Consider the following 9,224-nt stretch of genomic DNA (forward strand, 5'->3'; position numbering starts at 1 on the left):
AACCTTTACTGAAACCACGCGTGCTGGTAGTTTCAATGTGTCACTTTGAGCTTATAAAAAGCCCCAGCCTTTGGTAGGCTTTGGATAACTTTATATTTTCTTCACACCAAAGAAGCCACTAGCTGTTTAACGTTTGATATAGGTTTTATTTTGTTTTTAAAATTACGGACTAAAGTTAATCACACTTTATATAGAGAAATAGAGAATACTTTGATAAACACTGCTTTAAAATGACAAAGGTTGGACATTTAGGAAACATTGCTATTCAAAAACACACATCAAATATAAAAAGGTGAAACCTATTGTGAGGGTCTGAAAGCTGGGGTCCCAAACCTTCAATGGTGTTGGATCCTTTTCCAAAAGGTCACAGAGGAGACAGGTGTACAGTAATGAAGCCTCCTTTACTGTTGGACCTGAGTTTACTTAGCAACAGTAGAACTTAATCCATACTATTAATAATCCCTAATACTTCTACAAAATAGCAGCAGCAAATATAACTGTGCTGTCTCTATCTCTCTGATCAACAACAACCACACATGCTAAGGGGCAGAGCAAGCAGAGTCAATATGCTCTCTGATCTATTCCTTAAAAAAATATAGGGATCATCACACTGTAAAACACAAAGGGGTTGACAACTTATAATTGAAGGCTCATTTGCAAGTCAGTACCTCATTGTTACATGGTTTAAAAGAGTTAAAAACCATATTCCCCTAGGTGAAGTTGACCTATGCTTTGGCCACCTGTCCTGTCTGTCAGCATTCATGCTCTCAGCCAGCTTGTGTTTTACCAGTTTCCTACAAGAGCTAGTTAACTCAGGCTCTGAATAAAAACAACTTCATTGCAAAGCCATAATGAAAACAGCATCGTAAAACATGAAAACATTTGAGCATGCTTTCATTTTGAATTAGTGAAAAAATAAGGTGCTTATGTCAAGGCAGTCTATATGTACTCTCTTAGGATCTCTAGTTAAAGTCAACAGACCCTGCCAACAGAACGTGTGACTGAGATGAGCAGCGGTGGCTGAGGGAATAGTGAGGGCATTTGTGCTTTTGCAACAAACAGAGTCAGCTGTAGTTCCACCGAGTGGGTAGAGGTTTGGTGCACATGACCATTTTGCAGCGTAAGTGTTGTGTGCCTACAAAAAATGATATTGTGTAATTGTGTAGCAGACTGTATACCATTTTTTTTACTACCCTGTACTCTACTTTTCCTCTAAACCAATGGATAACCGATGACATTACCCATACTATGTGAAATATTACAACAATAAGAAAATTGTGCAGAAAGTACTAAGTAACCACACAGATGCATGGTCAGATAAGAAATAATAGCTGTAACATCTGGTATTTCTGACAATTGTAGTATTTGTAATGTACTTTTAATAAGAATTTAATTGACTAACTATTTCTTGCTGATAACTGAATTAGTTCAATACATGTAATGGTTGCTAGGAGTGGGTGAAAGTGCTATGCAATAGGAGTCGTAGTTCCATCCTTGTGTCTGTGGGTGTCACCACTTGGACTACGCCACCTGGTGGAGAAACTACGGGCATCAGGTCCTGTTGGAGTATGTGGGGGAAAGATGCTTCCCAGACACCTCAAGTACAATATAAAATATTCTATAATCACTTATGTGTAACATTAACCTTTGCTTTTTCTTTTCAGGTTCTTTACTCGAGGTCCACACCTCAGGCACTGAACAGGAGAGACAACACAGGTAAATAATTTAAAAGTCGTTTTTTTATTAAAAATAAAAATAGGGAGTTTGATTTTAAAACAGTGGTAAAATCTGCACGCAGAAAGGTTAGAAAAAAATGTTAAAAAAAAATTGTTAAAAAAATAAACACAACAAAAATTTATTTTGGTTCAATTTCTTTTAAATAGTTTAAAACAGCACATCCACTTCAGTGTTCCTGTTTACTTCTTATCCCGTTCCTTGTTCTTTTTTTCCTTCTCTCTTCCTGTTAATTTATTTGGAGGTGTTACACTTTCTGCCTTGGTTCATTCGTATCTTCTGCATGTCATCATATTACCTTATGTGTCTCGTTCTGTATGTCCGGATAGTGATCTTTTCCGTTTCCCCTTTGCATCCGGTTCATGGTCTCTTTTTTCTGTGCCTTTTTTCTTTCTCATTTTGTGTTTGCCTCTGCTACCTTTATACCATCAACCCCATTAGTTTCCCTCTCAAGTCCGGGCGAGTAATTGCCAAATGGTTAATATGGGCACATTCTACATGGGGATTGCTCACAGTAACCACATAATAAAATCAGAGGAGGCATGGGATAATAGTCTGCCTCAGACTCGAGCTATCTGACTGGTTGTTAGTGCTGCCATAGGCCTGCAGTGCACACTTACTGGTGCTTCTGTATCCATCCAGCACACAGCACAACCTTGCACCTCCTTTGTCAACTAGAGCTGTAAAGTTTTGTTTTTATGTTTTTTCTAAGGTTGTTGCTTTTATTTCTAAACCTTTCTCTCAATCGTGGTACACACACACATTACTTTTATGTCTCTGTGTGTACATTGAGAGACCTGAACCTTTCTTTTCATCCATGCTTAATGTATCTCACAGACCATGCAGCAACGTGGGCTGGCATTTTTGTGTTTAATGGTTATTGGAGCAACACCACATTCTACTTTTCATTTGTATGCGCTTTGGGCATCTTGCCACAAGAGAGATAAGGATTTAGAAAGAGACTGTCCCGGTAACTATGGCTAGCTACTCTGATAAGCAAGCCTGCTGGAGGATTGAATTTCTCCTCAGAATTCCATGTGCAGTGGAGCGGATAATTTAGTGTGGTTATTGTGAGCAATGAGAAAAATTGTTTTGCCAACAGAGAAACAAACGCATAATATCTGTGATTTATAAAAGGGAAGCAGCACTCACTTACCGTAAAGATTCTGTGAATTTCATAACCCTAAAATGGGAAACAAATTGCTGTTTTGAGCAGCTGTCTGACTTATTCCATTACAGAAAAAGAAATGCTGATAACCACACCTATAGAGATAGCAACCTTTAGAGTTACTTTCAGAGCACAGACACAGGCACAGACCAGGTCTACTTTTGGATTCCACCATGACGGTTGCAAACTGATATTTTATACTATGATCACAATATGGGGGCATAGGCTCTGAAAAACCCAAGACTTCAGCAGACATTCTGGTTGTTATAAAGGAGTGAAGGACCCCATTTGAGGTCAATGTGAAAGATATTGCCAGAAGAATAAATACTCCACTTGATTTTCTTCTAGATTGGTTCTGAAATGAAGTGGTTGCTGATTCTGATGGTGATTCAAGCATTGGGAAACAGGACCTGGGCAGAGACAACAATGCTGGCAAGAGGGACGTCCAGCTGGCAACAGGGAGCAGGAACAGTCAGCAGACCATACAGAACTGTTCACTCACAGACAATGGGGTTTACAGGTCCCAATGTTGCAATAATTCAGGTCAATCATGTACCATATTTAAATGATGTTAAGCATGCCTGTTTGTATACACCCCAGAATGACTTACCCCTCACTGGTGGAATGTAGGATGTATTTCAATGACCGATAAGACCTGGGTCATCACCTAGGCAACCTAAGACAGAGATGCATCACCATTCATGTTGTAGATGTCCCATGTGTATTGCACAGGAGTATACTTGTAGTCCAGCAAGACAACATGACGACTGCAGGTGATCTGAGCTAATTGCAAGGAGCAATGGGCCTTCAAAAGAGGAAGTTGCTGAGATGGTTGGCTATACATGGTGGGGTGCAGCAGAACAGATTTTGGAACAAAGAAACTCCTATTGGGAATTCATTGCTTAACTCATACCATATGTAAATAAAACAATGGTTAATAATACTGTATTGAACAACCATATAGGCATTTTGTGACGCAAAAATTCAAATGACCGAAGCAAGTGGTAAACTATGCATACAAAGGCAATACAATAATGAAGGGCAATACAAAAGCAATTACATTACAACTCAACATTCTGTGAATGTTAATAACTCTGATAAGTTTGATTTTTATGTCCTTACTGGGATAAGTTTTTCAAAGGAGTTTTCATTTAAAAAGTATAAGCATTAACATTTATTATTTATTTAATATTGTATTTTACTAAAATGGATTTGTGAATGTCAAAGGTCAGAACACTGTTGTTTCCCTTTCAAGGTGTGGACTGTAACATCTAGTATTTTTGACAATTTTAGTATTTGTAATATACTTTTAATAATCATTTATTTGACTAACTTTTTCTTGCTGATAACTGAATTAGTTCAATACGTGTAATGGTTGCAAGGCATGGGTGAAAGTGCTATGCTACAGAAGTCAGGCTTATTGGTAACTACATACCAGTAAGCCTGACTTCTATTATATGTAAACTTATGGAAACTATAATAAGATCCAAAATGGAAAATTACCTATATGGTAACAGTATCCTGGGAGACAGTCAGCATGGTTTTAGGAAAGGGAGATCGTGTCTAACTAACCTGCTTAATTTTTTTGAGAATGCAACATCGACAATGGATAATTGCAAATCATACGACATGGTTTATTTAGATTTCCAGAAAGCTTTTGACAGTCCCTCATAAAAGATTAATTCTCAAACTGAACGCAGTAGGGATTCAAGGAAATGCATGCACATGGATTAAGGAGTGGTTAACATATAGAAAACAGAAAGTACTGATTAGAGGAGAAACTTCAAGATTGAGCAAGGTAACCAGTGGTGTACTACAGGGATCAGTATTAGGTCCTCTGGTATTCCTAATCTACATTAATGAATTAGATTTTTGTATAATAAGCAAACTTGTTAAATTTGCAGATGACACAAAAATAGGAGGAGTGGCAAACACTGTTACAGCAGCAAAGGTCATTTTCAAAATGATCTAGACAGCATTCAGAACTGGGCAGGCATATGGCAAATGACATTTAATAGAGAAAAGTGTAAGGTACTGCACGAAGGCAATACAAATGTGCATTATAAATATCATATGGGAGATACTGCAATTGAAGAAGGAATCTATGAAAAAGACCTAGGAGTTTATGTTGACTCAGAAATGTCTTCATCTAGACAATGTGGGGAAGCTTTAAAAAAGGCCAACAAGATGCTCGGATATATTGTGAGAAGTGTTGAATATAAACCAAGGGAAGAAATGTTAAAATTTTACAATGCATTAGTAAGACCTCATCTATAATATTGTGTTCAGTTCTGGTCACCTCGTTGCAAAAAGGATATTGCTGCTCTAGAAAGAGTGCAAAGAAGAGCAACTAGAATTATCCCGGGTTTAAAAGGCTTGTCGTATGTAGACAGGCTAAAATAATCAATTCAGTCTTGAACAAAGAAGACTATGCGGTGATCTGATTCAAGCATTCAAAATTCTAAAAGGTATTGACAATGTCGACCCAGGGGACTTTTTCGACCTGAAAAAAAGAAATTAGATAAAGGGGCATTCAGAACAAAAAAAGGAGGCACTTTTTTACACAGAGAATTGTGAGGGTCTGGAATCAACTCCCCAGTAATGTTATTGAAGCTGACACCCTGGGATCCTTCAAGAAGCTGCTTGATGAGATTCTGGAATCAATAAGCTACTAACAACCAAACGAGAAAGATGGGCCGATTGGCCTCCTCTCGTTTGTAAACTTTCTTATGTTCTTATGTTCTTTTATTTCCATCCTTGTGTGTGTGGGCATCACAGTTTGTGATTGTGTGTCTGTTTCTCTCTCTCCTTTTCTCTTTCCCTTCTCGCTCTCTCTTTTCTTTCTCTCTCTCTATCCCTCTCTGTCTGCATCTCTCCCACCTTTACCCTCTCTATATGTATCTCTCTCTCTCTTTCTCTCTCTCTCTTTCTTTCTCATAAACTCTAGCAGTAGTGAAGTTATCTGTATAATTTTACCTCTATGTTAATAATAAAACCTGATTATTGTGATTTGAAATTGTTTGTTGTGTCTGGTAATTTCTACTCTCCGGTCTCAATAGAAATGTAAGAACATTTTAGGCCTTGTTTTGTTACATAGCCTTTGGTAAAGTCCTCTTCTTCAGGTTCTTGTTGCCTAACTATACAGTGATTAATGGATGTGATGAAAATATACTTAACATTTTGGAAGTGTACATTCATTACACTGTATCAGTTTTTCTCCACTGAACTAATGTATATTTTATATTACATTTATTTTTCTCTGAGAATATTGATAGTGAAAACTGACTGTTTGCATTATCATCTTGTATTTTAAAGGTATCGGTTTTTATCAAACTTAAAAAAACGATACAGTCCATTCTTGCTAAATTTGCCAGTACATGTATCCTGCTCGTCTCCAGTGGGTACTGTGGACTTAAGTAGGAGATAAGCTTTTACAGAGCTGCTTTAATCTAACTCTTATCTTACATTTATGCTGTAAACACTCTCGCCAGGCTTTAAAATTCTGCTATTACTGGTTCTGCAGGGTTATCACATTGCCTTTCAGATAAATCAACCAGTTTCCCTGTGGGAAATCCAACATACAGATAGACCTTTTCTACAAATAAACCAGGAATGATAAATAAAGTTAAAGTTCGGAAGAAACTGGGATAAATCATCAGATTTGTACAGTAGGATCCCTACACAAGTACCTGACTTAAAAAGAGTATATTTTAAAGGAAGATTAAATTATTTCTACTGTTTTACCATGGTACAGTATACTAGTAAATCAATCAATCAATCAATCAAGCAATATGTATTTTATGTAGCGCCTTTTATAGTGGACCACCATCACAAAACGCTTTACAAGATAGTGAGGAACAATGCATAATACATTAAATACAGTGAAATACAGGGCATAGTACATTAAATACAAACAGTAAAAGACAATGCAAATGCATTAAATACAGGCATAATACAATAAATACAAGGCTAGGATGTTAATTCTAAACATTGTGGATGTTTAGAATCATGCAAATAAGATGGAGTGAAAAACCTGAAATAGCAATTTAGACAACAGCTAATAACAGATATCAGGCTTAAAGAGCATTGAAAGCAAGGAAGAACACGTCTGAGAGTTGATTTGAAGCTAGCGACTGTGGGAGCTACACACACTAAAGCTGGGAGAGAGTTCCAGAGAGTCAGAGCCATGAAGCTAAAAGAGCACTCTCTGAGTGTGGTGCACTTTTGCTTGGGTATAACAAGCAAGTCAGATTCAGAGGACCTCAGCTTGCATGCAGGGACATAGCGGGTCAGCAGGTTGGAGAGATACTCTGGACCTGTGTGATGAAGGGCCTTGTAGGCAAGCAGAATAATTTTGAAAGTAATCCTGAACTTTACAGGTAGCCAGTGCAGCTGGGCAAGACAGGGGGTAATGTGATCATGTTTTTTACATCTGGTAAGGATCCTGGCAGCGGCATTTTGAACCTGCTGCAATCGATATATGGTGCTTGATGGAAGACCACCATAGAGAGAGTTGCAGAGTCGAGAGGAGATAAATGCATTACAGAGTATCTGTGCATCCGGGAGGGAATGGTAGGGATGGACCTTTGAGATGTTTCAGAGGTGGTAGAAGGAGGATTTGACTACAGAGGAGATTTGGGCATCAAAGGAGAGGTTACTATCCAGAAGTACACCAAGGCTTCGTACAGTGGGGGAAGGCAGCAGCAGACAGTTTCCGAGGTTCAAGGCAGCAATATTGAGATTCTTGAGTTGAGTTTTCGATCCTACTAGAAGTTCAGATTTGTGAGTGTTGAGCTGAAGAAAATTGTCAAACATCCAGACCTTGATATCTTGGATGCAAGCTGAGAGTCAGACCATGGCAGAGGGACATCTAGGGTATGGGGCAGCAGTGTGGAGTAGTGGTTAGGACTCTGGACTCTTGACCGGAGGGTTGTGGGTTTAATCCAGTTGAGCAAGGTACTTTACCTAGATTGCTCCCATATAAATCCAACTGTTTAAATGGGTAATTGTATGTAAAAATAATGTGATATCTTGTAACAATTGTAAGTCGCCCTGGATAAGGGCGTCTGCTAAGAAATAAATAATGTAATGTAATGGTATAGTTTTAGGTATAGCTGGGTGTCATCTGTTTAGGAGTGAAAACATGAGGCTATGTTGGCAGATGAGGTGACCCAAGGGAAGCATGTAGATGTTGAAGAGGCCCAAGAACAGACCCTTGAGCGACACCGCAAGTGACCGGGTTTGTGTCAGCACTGCTTCCATCATAAAAAACAGACTGCATGCGTACAGATAGGTAAGAGGACAGCCATGAGAGATAGATTCCAGAGATCCCAGCATACTTCTAAATTACACTTTTTGTTGGATTCAGAGCTAAATGTATTTGCTTACGATTGTAAGTCGCCCTGGATAAGGGCGTCTGCTAAGAAATAAATAATAATAATAATAATAATAACATTGACTTCCAGGTGCATCTACAAATAAACCTAATCCTGACTGTAAATCAAAGGTTTACACCAAACTTTAAAGTTACAATCAGATTGTATAACAACGTGGCTGCAGTTCTCAAGTGGGCACTACTGCTGGTTTCCTGGCCTGGTCTTGCAGGAATACATCAGCCAGTGTGGAATGAGATAGCTTGGGTGCCTTGATAGGTCCCTGCTTTGTGTTCTGGTTGTTGTCTTTTGTTTGTTTTTTTCCCCAAAAGTATCTACACAAAGTACCACCTCCCCCCAGTTTTGTTACAATATATTTGAATAATCTTGAAAACTACATATTTTACCTGATCATAAATTACATGGAAGCCACACTTTGCTGTTCATTCAATTATTGCTGACTACATGCATGTGAACCTTGCTAAATTGATTAATTCTAACAAAATACCATTAGTAAGTATATAAAAACCTTAAGGTTAGTTAAAGTGTGCCATATTTGAGTAAAATAATACATTTTATAATTCTCTTTTTTTCCCAGATTTAGAAAAAAAACATGTATAACATTCATGTAATAATGTGTGTGTGTGTATATATATATATATATATATATATATATATATGTGTGTGTGTGTGTGTGTGTGTGTGTGTGTGTGTGTGTGTGTAGATGCAATTTCTGGCCTGACATCTACTTTGCGGTCTCATAACTAAGTAACCAATTACCTGGTGACACTGTCATTGCATATATAGTCTTTTGTTGTTTTTAGATAACCTGGAGAAACTAGAGAGAATGTGATAACTACAGTGGTTCAGGAGTTCTCATAAGTACAATATGCATTTTGTATTGCATCATTGCACTTATTTCTAAATTTAAGCTCTGTCACATTAACATC

This window comes from Acipenser ruthenus, chromosome 9 (genome assembly GCF_902713425.1).
Source record: "Acipenser ruthenus chromosome 9, fAciRut3.2 maternal haplotype, whole genome shotgun sequence".
NCBI classification, from domain to species: domain Eukaryota; kingdom Metazoa; phylum Chordata; class Actinopteri; order Acipenseriformes; family Acipenseridae; genus Acipenser; species Acipenser ruthenus.